The 19,033-nt window shown below is 37.2% G+C and overlaps 1 non-coding gene across 1 annotated transcript; it reads right to left on the bottom strand.

Annotated features, from left to right (window-relative positions):
- Nucleotides 1-556: 556 nt before the first annotated feature.
- On the bottom strand, nucleotides 557-663 carry LOC141676137 (small nucleolar RNA R71). The gene has a single exon (XR_012556743.1). It is a non-coding gene; the product is annotated as a small nucleolar RNA R71 (small nucleolar RNA).
- Nucleotides 664-19,033: the final 18,370 nt, after the last annotated feature.

The following is a 19,033-nucleotide window of genomic DNA, read 5'->3' as shown; positions in this document are numbered from 1 at the left end:
TTTATTTCAGGTGATCTAGCGAGGGTGTATGCATATACATTTGCGTACTCGTAAGAGAACACTGGATAAAGCCGAGGAAGAACTTGTGGTAGTTCGTAGGGAAGTTTTTGAGGAAGAAAAGAAGGTAGAAAAAGAAGAAAAAGTTGAAGAGCGAATTCTAGTAGCTATGGGTGTTCAAGCAGAAAATCCGAAAGCTTTGATGGACTATTCTGAGCCTAAGATTAATGACATTTAGTCTAGCATCATTAGACCAGCCATCAGGGCTAACACTTTTGAGATCAAGTCAAGCACGATCCAGATGATACAGAACTCAGTTCAGTTTGGGGGTTCTCCTACCGAAGACCCCAACATGCACATCAGGGATTTCATTGAGATCTGTGACACTTTCAAGTTCAATGATGTGACTGAAGATGCTATCAATCTAAGACTCTTCCCATTCTCTCTAAGGGACAAGGCAAAGTGCTGGTTACAATCTCTACCAGCAAGATCTATCACCACTTGGGAAGATCTCGCTCAAAAGTTTCTCACTAAATTCTTCCCCATGGCGAAGACTGCCGCACTCAGGAATGCTCTTACTCAGTTTGCTCAACAAAGTAGAGAATCTCTGTGTGAGGCTTGGGATCGATATAAGGAGATGCTAAGGAAGTGCCCATACCATGGCATGCCTGATTGCATGATTATCAACTATTTCTACAATGGATTGGGTGCTACTTCTAGACCCATGCTTGATGCAACATCAGGAGGAGCCTTGTGGGCTAAGAGCTATGATGAAGCTTATGAACTTATTGAACTGATGGCTGCTAATGAGTACCAGAATCCTTCCCAGAGACTGACTCAGGGAAAAGTAGCAGGAATTCTGGAGTTGGATGCAGCAACTGCTATAGCTGCCCAACTTAAGGCTTTGGTGGACACTTTGGCTAATTATGGAGTTAATCAAATCACTAGTGTCTATGAGCTTTGTGATGGTGCCCATGAGACTGATCAGTGCGTAATTTCTAGTGAATCAGCTCAGTTCGTGAGCAACTTCCAGCGATCACAGCAACCTGTGCCAGCCACCTATCATCCTAACAACTGCAATCATCCTAATTTCAGTTGGAGCAACGCTCAGAATGCGGTTCAATAGCCTTATCAGCAGTATCCAGCTAAGCAGTACAACCCCCTGGTTTTCAACAACCGTAGTATGCACCAAAACAACAACTCCACCTGCAACAAGCTAATGAAAAATCTGAATTAGAGGAGTTGAAGCTCATGTGCAAGAGTCAAGCTATTTCTATCAAGACCTTGGAAAATCAAATTGGGCAAATTGGCAATGCCTTGCTAAATCATCAACCTGGTACATTGCTTAGTGACACTGAAGTGCCAGGAAAGAGGGAAGCTAAGGAGCAGGTAAAGGCAATCACTTTGAGGTCCGGGAAGGTTGTGAATCCCGAAAAAACTCAAGAGTTAACTAAAGAAGCTGGGGCTGAGAAAGAAGCAAAGCAGTAGGATGAAGAAGTGGAACCAAGGAAGACCGCTGTTGAGCACACTCTGCCTGAGGGTAATACAGGGGAGAAACAGATCTATCCTCCACCACCTTTTCCTAAACGGATGCAGAAGAAAAAGCTGGACAAGAAGTTTGAGAAATTTCTGGAGGTGTTCAAGAAACTTCATATCAACATACCTTTCGTTGAGGCTCTCGAGCAAATGCGTAATTATGCAAAGTTTATGAAAGGTATTCTCTCTCGGAAAGTAAAGCTAGATGATTTAGAGACTGTCGCTCTCATGGAGGAATGCCGTGTTGTGCTGCAACAGAAGTTGCCTCCGAAGTTTAAAGATCCGGGAAGCTTTACTATTCCATGTACTATTGGAAAAATGTCTTTTGACAGATGCTTATGTGACTTGGGAGCTAGCATCAATATGATGCCTTTGTCAATCTTCACACAGTTGGATCTACCTGATTACTAAACCGATGTATATGACTTTGCAGTTGGCCAACCGTTCTATTACATATCTGCGAGGTATTGTGGAGGATGTCTTGGTCAAGGTTGATAAACTCATCTTTCTTGCTGATGGCAACTGGCCGAACCTTGATTGATGTGCTGAAGGGTGAGCTTACAATGCGAGTGTTGGATTAGGACGTGACTTTCAATGTGTTCAATGCTATGAAATTTCCTACTGATAATGAGGAGTGCTTAAAAGTCGAGTTGGTCGATTTGGTGGTCACATCGGAACTTGATCAAATGCTAAGGTGTAAGAACCCTGATTTTTGTAATATTTTAAAACTTCTGTGAATAGTAACTTGAGCTAATTAAGTAATACGTATGGGGGTCATCATAAAATGAATAGTGGAATTTTGAGAATTCGAGATCATATTCTTGTTTATCGAGGAAAATAAGTGAATGTAAAAGCCAACGGAATTCGAAGATTCACAATTATACTACGTGTTTTCGTATCCGTAAAGAATGGCGTAGAACCGGGAATACTACATGAAATAAATAATATATCAAGGTGTTTCTATGATCAAGAGAAGGAATGGAATTGGTTATAGGATTATAAGCGATAAAAGAAATCGCTACGAAATAAGTCGTTATACGTGGAAACTATCGGAATGGAACGACGATTGCGTTTACGATAAATAAACGAATGAGAAATTAAATCCCATGCAAGTTGGCCATGCATAACCAAGTCCTAGCTAGTAGTTAGGAGTGTAACTAGATGATTAGAAGTAACTAGAATAGTTAGTGGAATAGTGTTGAATAGTGATGGGAGACAAACAAGTACACAAGCCATACTTCTCCCTTTTCTCACTTCACCACACAATCAAACCAACCCATACCTTTGCCAAATTATTGTCAAATCTGCTGCATACATCCCATATATTCATTATACACTCCCACACTTTAGCCACAAAAGAAAACAACCCCTTTTCCCTCACTTAAAGCTCTCCCATTTTTCATTCCAGCAGTTCGGATTTTCTGAGCAAGGGAGAAAGAAAAATTCATAACTCAAAATATACTCATTCCAATATCATGAAATTTTTACCATATCTTCTCTATATCATGGGTAAGCTTCGTACCAAATTTCAGCCTCAAATTATTTTTTTTGAATTTTATAAAAATGTTTGAATGAGGTGCTGAAATGTAACTCCGAAATTCTAACTTGTTTCTTGGTTTTGTTTCTTAAGGAGCTAGCCCTTCTAAGTGTTTTCTAAGCAAACCAAGCCTCAATAATCCTAGCACTAACCTTTCTAGTGTCCAAGAAGGTATAAGTTTCAACCCTTTAAGGTTTTATGGTTGGATTTAAGAGTTATGTTTGTTGTAGTGTTAAGATCCAAAGGATTGTGTTTGTTTGAGTTTGTATTGATTATGTTCTTGCTAAAGGCTTGAGATGTTGAGTTGTATTCCATGTATGTGGTACTAGATAGAGCATACAAGGTTCATGTGGGTGGATCTTGAGAAGTACTTGTGTTTATGATGGTTATAGGTAGTGATTGTGTTAAGATCAAGTAGTAGAAATTGAGTTTGGGCATTCTTGCACTTGATCTGTTTTCTGCAGGACATTCGGCCATGAAAATGGTTAAAATTTGAAAACCACTGGCCATGAACAGATAGATCTTGTTTTGTAGTTTCTATACATGTGTAGATCATCATGAGGAGATTTACGGTTTAGGAGTTATGGTCGTTTTAGTGTAAAACATTTCTGTGATTTGCCTACTGCACTTAAGTCCACTTGCATGGTGATTTTGAAGGACTTAAAATAATTTCGAGATTCTGGAAAAATTATGAAAAATGGATATGACAGTAGAGAAGACTGTCCAAAAAGAATTTTGAGATAATATTAATTTTTCGATTTTATAAAAATGTTTTGATAAAGCGAGTGCAAGCGAGAAACGCATAAAAACCTAGTTTTGACGCGCGTTTTCTCACGTTCAAGCTTAAAACTCGAAAAGGACTTTCTAAAGCGAACGATCGATTTCAAAACTCGACCATGTTATAAAGTGAGAATATAAGTGTTGAGAATATGACGATCGGAGATTCGTTATACTTGAGTAGTTGCGAAAGTTGCTTAATAAAAGCGAGACGTTAATCGCGTACTAACTTAGACCATTGGTTCTTGTTTATAGATCGCCAACCAAACACTAGATACCATACCACTTCGATTACTCGAGGCAAGTTTTCGAAACCCTATCTCATACTATCCATGCTATATATATACTGTTGTGATATTGATGGCATGATTTACTGTTCAAATATATATGCTTCTCTATGATATCAATGCATACGAATTATGCGATTGTTTACGAAAACAAATTTCATTTTACACGAGTATGAGAAATTGAAACGTATTTCAAATATAATATAGGATAATGGGAGTCGGAAATATTTTAATAACGGTTTAATTTCGGAGAGAGCCGAACGCGAAAGATTTCTATTTCGATAAATAAAGTACGTTCGCGTAATTTATATATCAAGCGAATGATTGAGATTTTGACTTAAACTTCGAGAAATATTGGTTTATTCATTTAAGGGACACCCTTACTCGATTGATTATTTTATAAAGCGATACTTAAGGGATTATTAAATATCCATAAAGTATTTAAAAATATACTGAATAGTTTATAAATCATTTCACGTTATTTAATAAAGATTTAACTATTCAAAGAGCAATTATAGGATACCAAATCCTGTTTTGATTATTTGATTAAGGTGCCTCCATTCATTGGACCTTATTCAGAGATATTTTGTATTTAAGATTTTTTTTATTAATTCATTGAACCTTAATTAGAAATACTTTGTACTTAAGATTTTATCAATTCATTGAACCATATTCAGAGATATTTTATATATAAGCTTTTTATCAATTCATTGAACCTTATACAAAGATGTTTTATTTATAAGATTTTATCAATTCATTGAATCCCTCTTAAATTATTATGAGACCTTAGATATTTAATATCTTCGGACTTCTAAAAACTTATTTAAAAATAGACATGGTTCCCAAAGGTACTTTCTAAATTATTCAAAACTCTTGAAAGAGATTAATCATTTGAAACGTATCAAAACCTTAGGGAACTTAGTCTAGAAGCATAAGAGTTTTGCTTCCTCGTTCAATAAAGAACAAGTGAGTAATATATGTGTCACCCTACTACAGATAGGGATTTGAAAATGATTTTAAATTCAAAACTCTGACAACTCCCAAAGATCAATTGAGTTAAAAGTGATGAATAAATCATCTTATTTAAAGGTCAACTTTTAACGACCTATTCCTTCGAAAAAGGATTTTGAGCAAAAGATATAATTGTTTTGGGACTGGAATGTGGCCTGCCCGGCACGGAGTGGTATCGGGCAGTGACCAGGCGCGGAGTGGCGCATTATGCAAGCGCGGAGTGGCGCATTGTACGGTTATATGGTCTATGCGACCTTTGACTTTCGGACTTGCACGGCAATGGGCAACCACCGTGTAGTGTCTTGATGAGCCCAAAGGCGGCTAGGTTTGTATTCCTTCTACTAGTAGAGAAAATTTCGTATTCGGCTGATCACCGATACGTGGTTTATTCCAGTATAGTCCCTTTCTTCCATTTTGGAAAAACTGTTGTGAAATATACAACAGAGAGCCGATAAGGCTGAGTTTTAAACAAGGATATTGATGAATATATATCAAATCCATTTGAGAAATCTGCCGATAAGGCTGAGTTTAAATAAGGATGTTGATGATTATATATCAAATCCATTTGAGAAATCTGCCGATAAGGCTGAGTTTTAAATTGGGATGTTGACGAATATATATCACACCCATATGAGAATCTTGGTTCGAGTAACATCTTAAGATTTTGAAATAAAATGAGTATGAGTATAAAATGATTTTAAGAAAGAGATGAATATAAGTATTCAGTGGATATACTATTGTAGTTGATTTTGAGAATATTATAAATTTGATAAGCATATAAACTTTCAGAACGCTTTGGAGATACAAAGTATAATTATTGGTTTTATTTATCCTTACATACTTAATTATGGGGATATATACCTTGCTGAGCTTTAATGCTCACCCTTGCTTTTATATATCATATCACAACAGACTACTAGCATGGATCAGACCAGGACTGCTGTCATTAGGCGGGTAAGGAACGCTCGTGAGTTCCGTAGGCTTTTTGTGCGCCAGCCCCGTCAGGTAGATAAGTGGAAATGATTATTTGATAATGTTTCCAAGCATATAACCTGTGTGTATGTGAGTTTGAATAAAAGGTCGAGTAATATTGTGAAAAGAGAATTATTTACTAATAAGTGATCGTAACGACCCGAATTCACGACCTTGGATTTGGGGGTGTTACAGAAATGGTATCAGAGCCAAAGGTTATAAGTCTTGGAAACAGTAAGAGTAAAATGGGTAGACTGAGGATCTAAAAGTTAAAAAGAACTCTCATCGAGTTCGTAGTCGGATTACTATGGAGTAGTCGCGACGGTAGTACCCAAGGGGACCTTAGCGTTAAGAGTTGAGGCATTGATTGAGTTATTAACAGTCGATTGAAAAGCCAACATTAAGGGAAGAGAATGAGTTGGAGCACTCAAAGAAAAGAGTGCTAAGAGTTATATGCAAAAGAGAGTCCATTGGTTGAGCCGATAGAGTTTGTTGATGGACTACCAGGAGTTATGTTGAAGTGTTTATGTGAAGTGTTATACGGAAATTGATGGGATCGTTTAAGATCGACAAAATGAGGAAAGGAGAAAATTGTACATGATTTTTATAATGTTGATATAGAAGTGGAGCTAAGTCTCCGGAGAAAGCGGGATGAAAACGATACCCCAATACCATGGGTTGATTGGAAAACCCGAGTCTTGCTACTCATAGCTCTTTATAGAGGGTCCTTGAGGAGACATATTAGGCAAGAATCAAGATGCTTAATTCTTTTACTATTAAGGTTATTACGTTACCTGAATTGGTAGAAAGTATTGTTCCGATAATAAGGGTTCAATACATGACAAACAGTGATTCTACCAAGAAGGGTATTCGCTATACCATTGAGGAATCTATGTCCTATAAGGAAGATTTTAGCGTGTCCCAAGATGAGAATGCTATGCGATAATACAAAATCATTTCGTCCGTTAAGCCATTATAGCTCGGCACGGAAAGCGAGAATCGACAGAATAATTTCTGAAAAGTTTCATGCTCCTGCAATCAACGCAGCAAGCTCCGAACTGCTGGAGGAGAAGACCAATAAGTCTGACGCAGAATTCCAAGAGTGGGATGTCACTAGGAGCTACGTGTATATTCTCGACAGGATGTCGTCTTTTGTTAACGCATCAAATCAGGTGCGTGGGCACAACGTTGCGAGTAACTAAAGAGGAATGAAGAATGGATTTGTGACAAAGCGAGTTATTAAGCGACTTTAACATAATGAGTAGAGACGCGAATAATGTTATATTGGTGATCTTTTATATTAGCATAACGATGCCACCCCGACATATTGGGAAACTAGAGCAAACCCTGCTGAATTGGTAAACCATAATAACCAAGAACACGAGGAAATTGAATATAATGAATTCGGCTGAGAGGATTACAATGAAGAAGAAACTATGGATACTAACGAGGGGGAAGGCCAGAGCGGAAACACCATGGACCAAATTATGAATCTTCTTCGAGATAATTTAAATTGTCACCCTCAACCCAGGTTGATCATGTTCCAGTTACTAATGTCTTTAAGGCCTTTAGGTTGTTAAAACCCCCAGAAATTTCAAGGGACTGCTAATCTGTTAAGGCCAGAGCTTGGCTGAAAGAAATGGAAAAGAGCTTTGAGATAATGCCTATAGAAGAGACACAAAAGACTGTGTTCACCAATTATATGTTGAAAGGAGAAGCAAATTATTAGTGGGAACCTAAAGGAACCCTGGAGACTGATGTGATTATCACATGGGGAAAAGTATTTCCCAGGTTTATGGAGGCTCAGATGGAGTTGAAGTTTCTAGAGATTAAGTAAAATAAGATGTCAGTGGCTGTGTACAAAGCCAAATTTATTGAACTGTCGAGATTCGTGCCGGAGTTTGTGAACATGAAAGAGAAAAAGGCAAGGAGATTTCAGCAAGGGCTGAAACAATGGATTCAGGACCGAGTGTCATTACTTGAGATAACAGACTATGTGCAAAAAGGCCTCGATTGTAGAGGCAGAGAGTGAGCAAAGTCAAAAAGAGGAAGAGAGCAAGAAGAGGAGTTCGGAAGCCAAGGCGGCAGAGCGATAAACAGAAGTTTCTGATTAGGACTGAGAGGGGAGTGGTGTCCCAACCCATAGTAGGTACCAGGTTCGCCACTACCGTAGCTGGCGGAAATAGCTTTAGCGAACCGGTAAGCAAGAGTATCGCCCAGGGAGGTGGTCAATATAGGACTACGTTTCATAACCAGTTTCGGTCACCCCTACCAGATCATAAGTCATGTGGGGAGAAACATCCCGGGGTATGTAATTTGGGAAAAGAACTACTGAGGTGCTTTAATTGCAACCAACCAGGACATTATTCTAGCAACTGCCCCAACCCAGCTAAGGCGTGATAGCAGGTAACCTTTTACTCAATTTGGTTAGTGCAAATATTCTGTTTAATTCTGAAGCAACTAAGTATTTTATATCGCGAGATTTTTGGCCAAGTTAAAACTTAATATGATTCCAACGCGAGAATTATTGCGAATAGAAATAGTGAATCGAGAGGTTGTTCCAATTAATGAGATTCATCTAATCTGCAAGTGGGAATTAGGAGGGAAGGGCTTTAAGTTGGACTTAATTCCTTTCAGTCTGAGAGAATTTGGTGTGGTCTTAAAAATGGATTGGTTGTCGAGCAATGGTGCTCAGATTGATTATAAAGGAAAGAAAGTTAAAATCTGAATGCCTAACGACAAGAAAATTGTGATTAAGGGTCAGCGTCAGACCCAAATTTTTTTTAATATTGCTCAAGCAAAGCAATTATTAAGGAAATATAGCAAAGCGTATTTAGCATACGTGGAGGGTACCAAGAGAGAAGCCCCGATGTACGTGACATACCAGTTGTTAACGAGTTTGAGGATGTGTTTTCCAAAGACCTTTCAGGATTATCACCTGACCGAGAGATAGAATTCGCTATCGAATTAGCATCAGGAACGACATCATTTTCAAAAAGCCCCATACAGGCTAGCCCCGGTTGAAATGAAAGAATTGACTTCACAGTTGCAAGAACTGTTGAATAAAGGAATGATGAGACCTAATGTGTCACCATGAGGCACACCAATGTTGTTTGTCAAAAAGAAGGATGGTAGTATGCGATTGTGCACAGAGTATAGGGAACTGAATAAGCTGACTATTAAGAACAGATACCCTCTCTCTAGAATTGACGATTCGTTTGACCAACTTGAAGGAGTGGTACACTTTTTGAAAATCGATCTAAGAATGGGATATCACCAACTGAAGATTAAAACAGGGGACAAATACCGTATTTCGCACGAGGTATGGACATTATGAGTTCTTGGTGACGTCGTTCGGGCCAATGAATGCCCCAGTAGCTTTCATGGACTTTGTGAATCGAGTGTTTAAAAAGTATTTGGACGTGTGCGTCATTATTTTTTTATTGATAATATTTTAGTCTATTCTAAAACGGAAGAAGAACATGCGGAATATCTGAGGATAGTGGTAGAAGCATTGAGAAGAGAAAAGTTGTTTGCCAAATTCTCACAGTGCGAATTCTGGCAAAATGAAGTTCAGATCTTAGGACAATTGATGAGCAGTGAAGGAGTGTTAGTTGACCCTACCAATGTTGAGGCAGTATTCCAATGAGAAAGAATAACCACACCTACGGAAGTAGGAACTTTTTGGGAATTAACCGGTTTTATGAGAGGTTCGTACAGGATTTCGCCAAGATATCAGGACCTTTGACTAGGCCTACTTGCAAAACGGAAAAGGTTGCGTGGAATGAAAATGTGAGGATAGTTTTCAGGAATTGAAAAGGAGTTTGGTAACAGCCCTCGTGCTGGCATTGCCGATGGAAAGGGTGATTTGTGATCTATAGTGATGCATCACATAAAGGATTAGGATGCATGCTCATGCAGCATGGGAAAGTGGTTGCTTATGTCTCACGGCAGCTGAAGGAATATGAAGTAAGATACCCTACTCATGAATTAGAATTAGCAGCAATAGTTTTGCTTTGAAGAATTGGAGACAATATCCATACAAAGAAAATTGTGAGATCTACACTGACCATAAGAGCCTTAAGTATATATTTACTCAGAAAGAACTCAACAGGAGACAGAGGAGATGGGTAGAGTTAATGAAAGACTATGTCGGTGAGATTTTATATCACCCAGGGAAGGCCAATGTGGTGGCCGATGTCCTTAGTAGTAAAGAGAAACTCAAGATGTTGACAACGCCGGAGAAACTAGTGAGAGAACTCGAGGAGATGGAGATAGAGGTGAAGTCACCGGTAAAGGGACTAATGGACTATTTGAGATCAAATTAGAACCGGAATTGTTAGAAAAGATGGGACATTGTCAGGAAGAGAAGACGAATGAAGAGCGAGAATCTTTGACTGAGAAGAAGTCAAATGTGAGAAAGATGAGAAGGGAATTATGAGATATACGAACCGGATTTGGATTCCGAATGTTCGAGAATTAAAAGATGAAATTTTATGCGAAGGACATAATTCTAGATATTCAATTCATCCTGGAGGTAACAAGATATATCGAGATCCAAAGGAATATTATTGATGACCCAACATGAAAAGAGACGTGGCCAATTGGGTCAGTAAGTGTTTGACCTGTTAAAGAGTGAAGGTGGAACATCAGCGACCAAGGGGACTCCTACAACCCTTAGGAATTTCGATGTGAAAGTGGGAACAAATAGCCATGGATTCTGTGGTAGGATTTCCCCGAGCTAAGGCTAACCGTGATGCAATATGAGTAATTATATATCGACTGACCAAGTCAGCATACTTTCTTCCAATCAAGAAAACCTACATGGTGGATAGATTAGCAGAGCTATACATCAAGGAAATTGTGATAAGACATGGAGTCTCTGTAGCTATCGTATCTGACAGAAATCCCCGATTCAACTTCAGATTTTTTTGAGGAACTTTCAGGAATGCTTATGAACCAAACTGAATGTGAGTACTGCATACCATCCCCAAACCGATGGACAAAGTGAGTGAATCATTCAGACATTGGAGTACATGTTGAGAAATTGTGTAATTGATTTTTAAGGTTATTGAGATGAACACCTATCTTTGATAGAGTTTGCCTACAGTCATAGTTATCATGCGAGTATAGAAATGCCCCCACATGAGGCGCTGTATGGTCGGAGGTGCCATTCACCCTTGTACTGGGATGAAGTTGGTGAAAGAAAGTTACTAGGTCCCGACTTGGTGTAAAGAACGAGGGACATAGTTGAGTTGAACAGAGGATGCTTAGCGGCAGCCCAAGACCGACAGCGTAAATATGCCGACTTAGAACGAAAAGACAGAGAATATGAAGTGGGTGACCAGGTATTTTTGAAAGTGTTACCATGGGAAGGACTGATGAGATTTGGAAAGAAAGGGAAGTTGAGTTCCCGATATATGGGTCCTTTGAGATTTTGTGACAAATAGAACCGTGGCATACGAATTGGCTTTACCTCCAAACCTTCAACAGGTTCATAGTGTTTTTCATGTGCCAATGTTGAGAAAGTATAATGCGGATACCAAGAATATAGTGAAACATGAGTAAGTACTAGATCTGTCCAACATTGAGCAACCAGTTGAAATCATTGGTTGAAAAGAGCAAGTACTCAGGGACAAGAGTGTCAAGCTATTCAGAGTCTTATTGAGACATCCCAAGGTCGAGGAATCGACTTGGGAATTAGAGAGCCACCTGCGAGAAAGGTACCCCCATCTATTTGTGAGTTGATTCCGGGACGGAATCCTTTTAAGGGGGGGAGACTGTAAGAACCCTGATTTTTGTAATATTTTAAAACTTCTGTGAATAGTAACTTGAGCTAATTAAGTAATACGTATGGGGGTCATCATAAAATGAATAGTGGAATTTTGAGAATTCGAGATCATATTCTTGTTTATCGAGGAAAATAAGTGAATGTAAAAGCCAACGGAATTCGAAGATTCACAATTATACTACGTGTTTTCGTATCCGTAAAGAATGGCGTAGAACCGGGAATACTACATGAAATAAATAATATATCAAGGTGTTTCTATGATCAAGAGAAGGAATGGAATTGGTTATAGGATTATAAGCGATAAAAGAAATCGCTACGAAATAAGTCGTTATACGTGGAAACTATCGGAATGGAACGACGATTGCGTTTACGATAAATAAACGAATGAGAAATTAAATCCCATGCAAGTTGGCCATGCATAACCAAGTCCTAGCTAGTAGTTAGGAGTGTAACTAGATGATTAGAAGTAACTAGAATAGTTAGTGGAATAGTGTTGAATAGTGATGGGAGACAAACAAGTACACAAGCCATACTTCTCCCTTTTCTCACTTCACCACACAATCAAACCAACCCATACCTTTGCCAAATTATTGTCAAATCTGCTGCATACATCCCATATATTCATTATACACTCCCACACTTTAGCCACAAAAGAAAACAACCCCTTTTCCCTCACTTAAAGCTCTCCCATTTTTCATTCCAGCAGTTCGGATTTTCTGAGCAAGGGAGAAAGAAAAATTCATAACTCAAAATATACTCATTCCAATATCATGAAATTTTTACCATATCTTCTCTATATCATGGGTAAGCTTCGTACCAAATTTCAGCCTCAAATTATTTTTTTTGAATTTTATAAAAATGTTTGAATGAGGTGCTGAAATGTAACTCCGAAATTCTAACTTGTTTCTTGGTTTTGTTTCTTAAGGAGCTAGCCCTTCTAAGTGTTTTCTAAGCAAACCAAGCCTCAATAATCCTAGCACTAACCTTTCTAGTGTCCAAGAAGGTATAAGTTTCAACCCTTTAAGGTTTTATGGTTGGATTTAAGAGTTATGTTTGTTGTAGTGTTAAGATCCAAAGGATTGTGTTTGTTTGAGTTTGTATTGATTATGTTCTTGCTAAAGGCTTGAGATGTTGAGTTGTATTCCATGTATGTGGTACTAGATAGAGCATACAAGGTTCATGTGGGTGGATCTTGAGAAGTACTTGTGTTTATGATGGTTATAGGTAGTGATTGTGTTAAGATCAAGTAGTAGAAATTGAGTTTGGGCATTCTTGCACTTGATCTGTTTTCTGCAGGACATTCGGCCATGAAAATGGTTAAAATTTGAAAACCACTGGCCATGAACAGATAGATCTTGTTTTGTAGTTTCTATACATGTGTAGATCATCATGAGGAGATTTACGGTTTAGGAGTTATGGTCGTTTTAGTGTAAAACATTTCTGTGATTTGCCTACTGCACTTAAGTCCACTTGCATGGTGATTTTGAAGGACTTAAAATAATTTCGAGATTCTGGAAAAATTATGAAAAATGGATATGACAGTAGAGAAGACTGTCCAAAAAGAATTTTGAGATAATATTAATTTTTCGATTTTATAAAAATGTTTTGATAAAGCGAGTGCAAGCGAGAAACGCATAAAAACCTAGTTTTGACGCGCGTTTTCTCACGTTCAAGCTTAAAACTCGAAAAGGACTTTCTAAAGCGAACGATCGATTTCAAAACTCGACCATGTTATAAAGTGAGAATATAAGTGTTGAGAATATGACGATCGGAGATTCGTTATACTTGAGTAGTTGCGAAAGTTGCTTAATAAAAGCGAGACGTTAATCGCGTACTAACTTAGACCATTGGTTCTTGTTTATAGATCGCCAACCAAACACTAGATACCATACCACTTCGATTACTCGAGGCAAGTTTTCGAAACCCTATCTCATACTATCCATGCTATATATATACTGTTGTGATATTGATGGCATGATTTACTGTTCAAATATATATGCTTCTCTATGATATCAATGCATACGAATTATGCGATTGTTTACGAAAACAAATTTCATTTTACACGAGTATGAGAAATTGAAACGTATTTCAAATATAATATAGGATAATGGGAGTCGGAAATATTTTAATAACGGTTTAATTTCGGAGAGAGCCGAACGCGAAAGATTTCTATTTCGATAAATAAAGTACGTTCGCGTAATTTATATATCAAGCGAATGATTGAGATTTTGACTTAAACTTCGAGAAATATTGGTTTATTCATTTAAGGGACACCCTTACTCGATTGATTATTTTATAAAGCGATACTTAAGGGATTATTAAATATCCATAAAGTATTTAAAAATATACTGAATAGTTTATAAATCATTTCACGTTATTTAATAAAGATTTAACTATTCAAAGAGCAATTATAGGATACCAAATCCTGTTTTGATTATTTGATTAAGGTGCCTCCATTCATTGGACCTTATTCAGAGATATTTTGTATTTAAGATTTTTTTTATTAATTCATTGAACCTTAATTAGAAATACTTTGTACTTAAGATTTTATCAATTCATTGAACCATATTCAGAGATATTTTATATATAAGCTTTTTATCAATTCATTGAACCTTATACAAAGATGTTTTATTTATAAGATTTTATCAATTCATTGAATCCCTCTTAAATTATTATGAGACCTTAGATATTTAATATCTTCGGACTTCTAAAAACTTATTTAAAAATAGACATGGTTCCCAAAGGTACTTTCTAAATTATTCAAAACTCTTGAAAGAGATTAATCATTTGAAACGTATCAAAACCTTAGGGAACTTAGTCTAGAAGCATAAGAGTTTTGCTTCCTCGTTCAATAAAGAACAAGTGAGTAATATATGTGTCACCCTACTACAGATAGGGATTTGAAAATGATTTTAAATTCAAAACTCTGACAACTCCCAAAGATCAATTGAGTTAAAAGTGATGAATAAATCATCTTATTTAAAGGTCAACTTTTAACGACCTATTCCTTCGAAAAAGGATTTTGAGCAAAAGATATAATTGTTTTGGGACTGGAATGTGGCCTGCCCGGCACGGAGTGGTATCGGGCAGTGACCAGGCGCGGAGTGGCGCATTATGCAAGCGCGGAGTGGCGCATTGTACGGTTATATGGTCTATGCGACCTTTGACTTTCGGACTTGCACGGCAATGGGCAACCACCGTGTAGTGTCTTGATGAGCCCAAAGGCGGCTAGGTTTGTATTCCTTCTACTAGTAGAGAAAATTTCGTATTCGGCTGATCACCGATACGTGGTTTATTCCAGTATAGTCCCTTTCTTCCATTTTGGAAAAACTGTTGTGAAATATACAACAGAGAGCCGATAAGGCTGAGTTTTAAACAAGGATATTGATGAATATATATCAAATCCATTTGAGAAATCTGCCGATAAGGCTGAGTTTAAATAAGGATGTTGATGATTATATATCAAATCCATTTGAGAAATCTGCCGATAAGGCTGAGTTTTAAATTGGGATGTTGACGAATATATATCACACCCATATGAGAATCTTGGTTCGAGTAACATCTTAAGATTTTGAAATAAAATGAGTATGAGTATAAAATGATTTTAAGAAAGAGATGAATATAAGTATTCAGTGGATATACTATTGTAGTTGATTTTGAGAATATTATAAATTTGATAAGCATATAAACTTTCAGAACGCTTTGGAGATACAAAGTATAATTATTGGTTTTATTTATCCTTACATACTTAATTATGGGGATATATACCTTGCTGAGCTTTAATGCTCACCCTTGCTTTTATATATCATATCACAACAGACTACTAGCATGGATCAGACCAGGACTGCTGTCATTAGGCGGGTAAGGAACGCTCGTGAGTTCCGTAGGCTTTTTGTGCGCCAGCCCCGTCAGGTAGATAAGTGGAAATGATTATTTGATAATGTTTCCAAGCATATAACCTGTGTGTATGTGAGTTTGAATAAAAGGTCGAGTAATATTGTGAAAAGAGAATTATTTACTAATAAGTGATCGTAACGACCCGAATTCACGACCTTGGATTTGGGGGTGTTACATAAGGTCTGACGCCTTAGAAAAAACCTTATTAGGAAATTCAGACAGTGAAGATGATGAAGGTGATGAGCAATTGTAATATTTGAATGCTTCTCCCTGGAAGAGGAAGATCAATATGCCTTTTGAATCTCTTAGAATGGAAGAATTGAGCAAAGCTCCTAAACGCCTCAAGCCTTCTATTGAGGAAGCTCCTAATCTTGAGCTTAAGCCTTTACCTGAACATTTGAGGTATTTTTTTAGGTGATGCATCTACTCTGCCTGTTATTATTACATCTGACCTTTCAGGTAGTGATGAGGAAAAGCTTTTGAGAATTTTGAGAGAGTTCAAATCGGGAATTGGATGGACTATAGCGGATATCAAGGGGATCAACCCTTCTTACTGTATGCATAAAATTCTGCTAGAAGAAGGTAGCAAGCCTATTGTCGAGCAACAAAGAAGACTTAATCCAATCATGAAGGAAGTAGTGAAGTAGGAAATTCTAAAGTGGATAGATGCAGGGATCATCTATCCTATCTCGGACAGTTCATGGGTAAGCCCGGTTCAATGTGTACCAAAGAAAGGTGGAATTACTGATAGCAAATGAGAAGAATGAGCTTATTCCTACACGGACAGTCACGGGGTGGAGAGTCTGCATGGACTATAGGAAGCTGAACAAAGCCACTAGGATGGACTACTTTCCATTGCCCTTTATTGATCAGATGCTTGATAGGTTAGCTGGTCATGAGTATTATTGTCTTCTAGATGACTACTCGGGTTACAATCAGATTTGTATCGCTCCAGAAGATCAGGAGAAAACTACCTTCACTTGTCCATTTGGTACTTTCGCCTTTAGACGAGTTTCTTTTGGTCTGTGTGGTGCACCAGCCACATTTCAGAGATATATGATGCCATCTTTTCTGACATGATTGGCCAGAATGTGGAGGTGTTCATGGTCAACTTCTCAGTCTTTGGCGATTCTTTTGATGAATGCTTGCAGAATCTGGGACATGTTCTCAAGAGGTGTGTTGAGACCAATCTGGTTCTCAATTGGGAGAAATGTCACTTTATGGTGCATCAAGGCATAATTCTCGGGCACAAGGTTTCTAATAAAGGTCTAGAGGTGGACAAGGCCAAGGTGGGGGTCATTGAGTATCTTCCTCCACCTATTTCTGTTAAGGGAATTCACAGTTTTCTTGGTCATACGGGTTTCTACAGGCGTTTCATCAAGGACTTCTCAAAAATTTCAAAGCCTTTGTGCAGTCTGTTAGAGAAAGATGTTCCTTTTAAATTTGATGACGAGTGTCTTGCAGCTTTTGAAACATTGAAGAAGAGTTTAATCACGGCACCCGTCATAACCGCACCTGTTTGGAATGAGCCTTTTGAGATGATATACGATGCAAGTAATTATGCAGTTGGAGCAGTTCTTGGGCAGAGGAAGAACAACATATATCATATGGTCTACTATGCTAGTAAGACCCTCAACGGTGCTCAACTGAATTATACTACTACGGAGAAAGAACTTTTGGCTATTGTCTACGGTTTTGAGAAATTTCGATCTTATCTACTTCCTGGTTGTCATGCACAACTGTTTCCATTAAAGCTGAGTTCCAAAAGTCATTGAGCACATCTAGGTAGAGAACAGGATTTGCAGTCAAATCTCCTTCAAGGTATGATTCAGCTAGAAACTTGATAAAGTATTTGAAGCTTTCAGGAGCTTGATTAGCATCCGTAAAAGCCAAGTAGTTGGTACCATCTTTGGGAATAATAGATCTAACATTATTGGATGCCATTGATATTGTTTAAATTTGAGTGGGTAAGAAATTTGAAAGAGAAAGAGTTCTAAATAAGAAAGAACGGTTAAGATTTGCAAAATCTAGGTCACTTGAGATCTTGAAAGCGTAAAGAGGGGTTATGTCGAGATGTCTGGGTATTTATAGAAAAAGGTAAGTGACTTGTCGAGAAGTAGAAATAAACATTTAGGATTTGCATATCGAGAACTCACATGAGAGAATAGATACATATCGATATGTCACTTTTCTTACTCTTATCGAGAACTAGATATTGACTTATCGAAATGTCAAATAAATACCCAGTTTGTCTAGAATAGACTGAATTTTCTAATTTTTATTTGAATAAATTAAATTAAAACTAGAAATATTTTATGTCAAAATTATTTTACTAAAATAATTTATTGAATAAAATTATTTCAGTTCTAAGTTATCGAGAAGTCTAGAATGTATACTTGTAGAGAACTCTATGATTAACATAAGTCAAGATCTCTACAAGACTTAACCAGAAGTCATAATGAGGCTTGTCGAGATGTTCTTCGAGAAGTTAAAATGCCTTATCGAGAAGTCTATCGAGAAGTCTCAAAATGACTTATCGAGAAGTCAATTAGACTTATCGAAAACTCAGTTCTCTATATACTTTTTTTTTATTCTGACTTATGCTAATTTCACATATTTAAAATGTAAATTAACAATTAGATATTTTTTCTTAGAATTTGAAAGATTCCAAGGTGAATTTTGAATTTTGAAAAATAAATATAGAGAGAATTCTGAAATATTTATAAATCATATTCCAGTTAGTTCCCACTAAATTAAATTAATTTTGATTTATTTAAAATTAATTGCTGCAACATTTTAGCTGAGTTCTTGCATTTAGGATGAAGAATTTAACATTCCAATTTCACCAACAAGTCTAGTAAAATTTTCTTTATCCAAAGGTTTAATGAAAATTTCAGCTAATTATTTTTATGTTGGAATAAAAATAAGCTCAATAGTACCATTTGCAGCATGTTCTCTAATAAAATGGTACCTTACATCAATGTGCTTTGTTCTATAATGATTAACTGGATTAGCAACAATAGAATTAGCACTAGTATTGTCACACATTATTTGAATTTTGTGTAACACTAGGTCATAGTCCATTAGTTAATTTCTATTACAAAGCACTTGAGCACAACAACTTCCAAAAGCTATGTATTCAGCCTTAGCTGTGGAAGTTGACACAGATTGTTATTTCTTACTGTACCAGGATACAAGTTTTTGTCCAAGAAATTGACAACTTTCACT

This window comes from Apium graveolens, chromosome 7, assembly GCF_009905375.1.
Source record: "Apium graveolens cultivar Ventura chromosome 7, ASM990537v1, whole genome shotgun sequence".
NCBI classification, from domain to species: domain Eukaryota; kingdom Viridiplantae; phylum Streptophyta; class Magnoliopsida; order Apiales; family Apiaceae; genus Apium; species Apium graveolens.
Note: the sequence above shows the minus strand (reverse complement) of the source record. Positions and strands in the feature narration are given on the sequence as shown.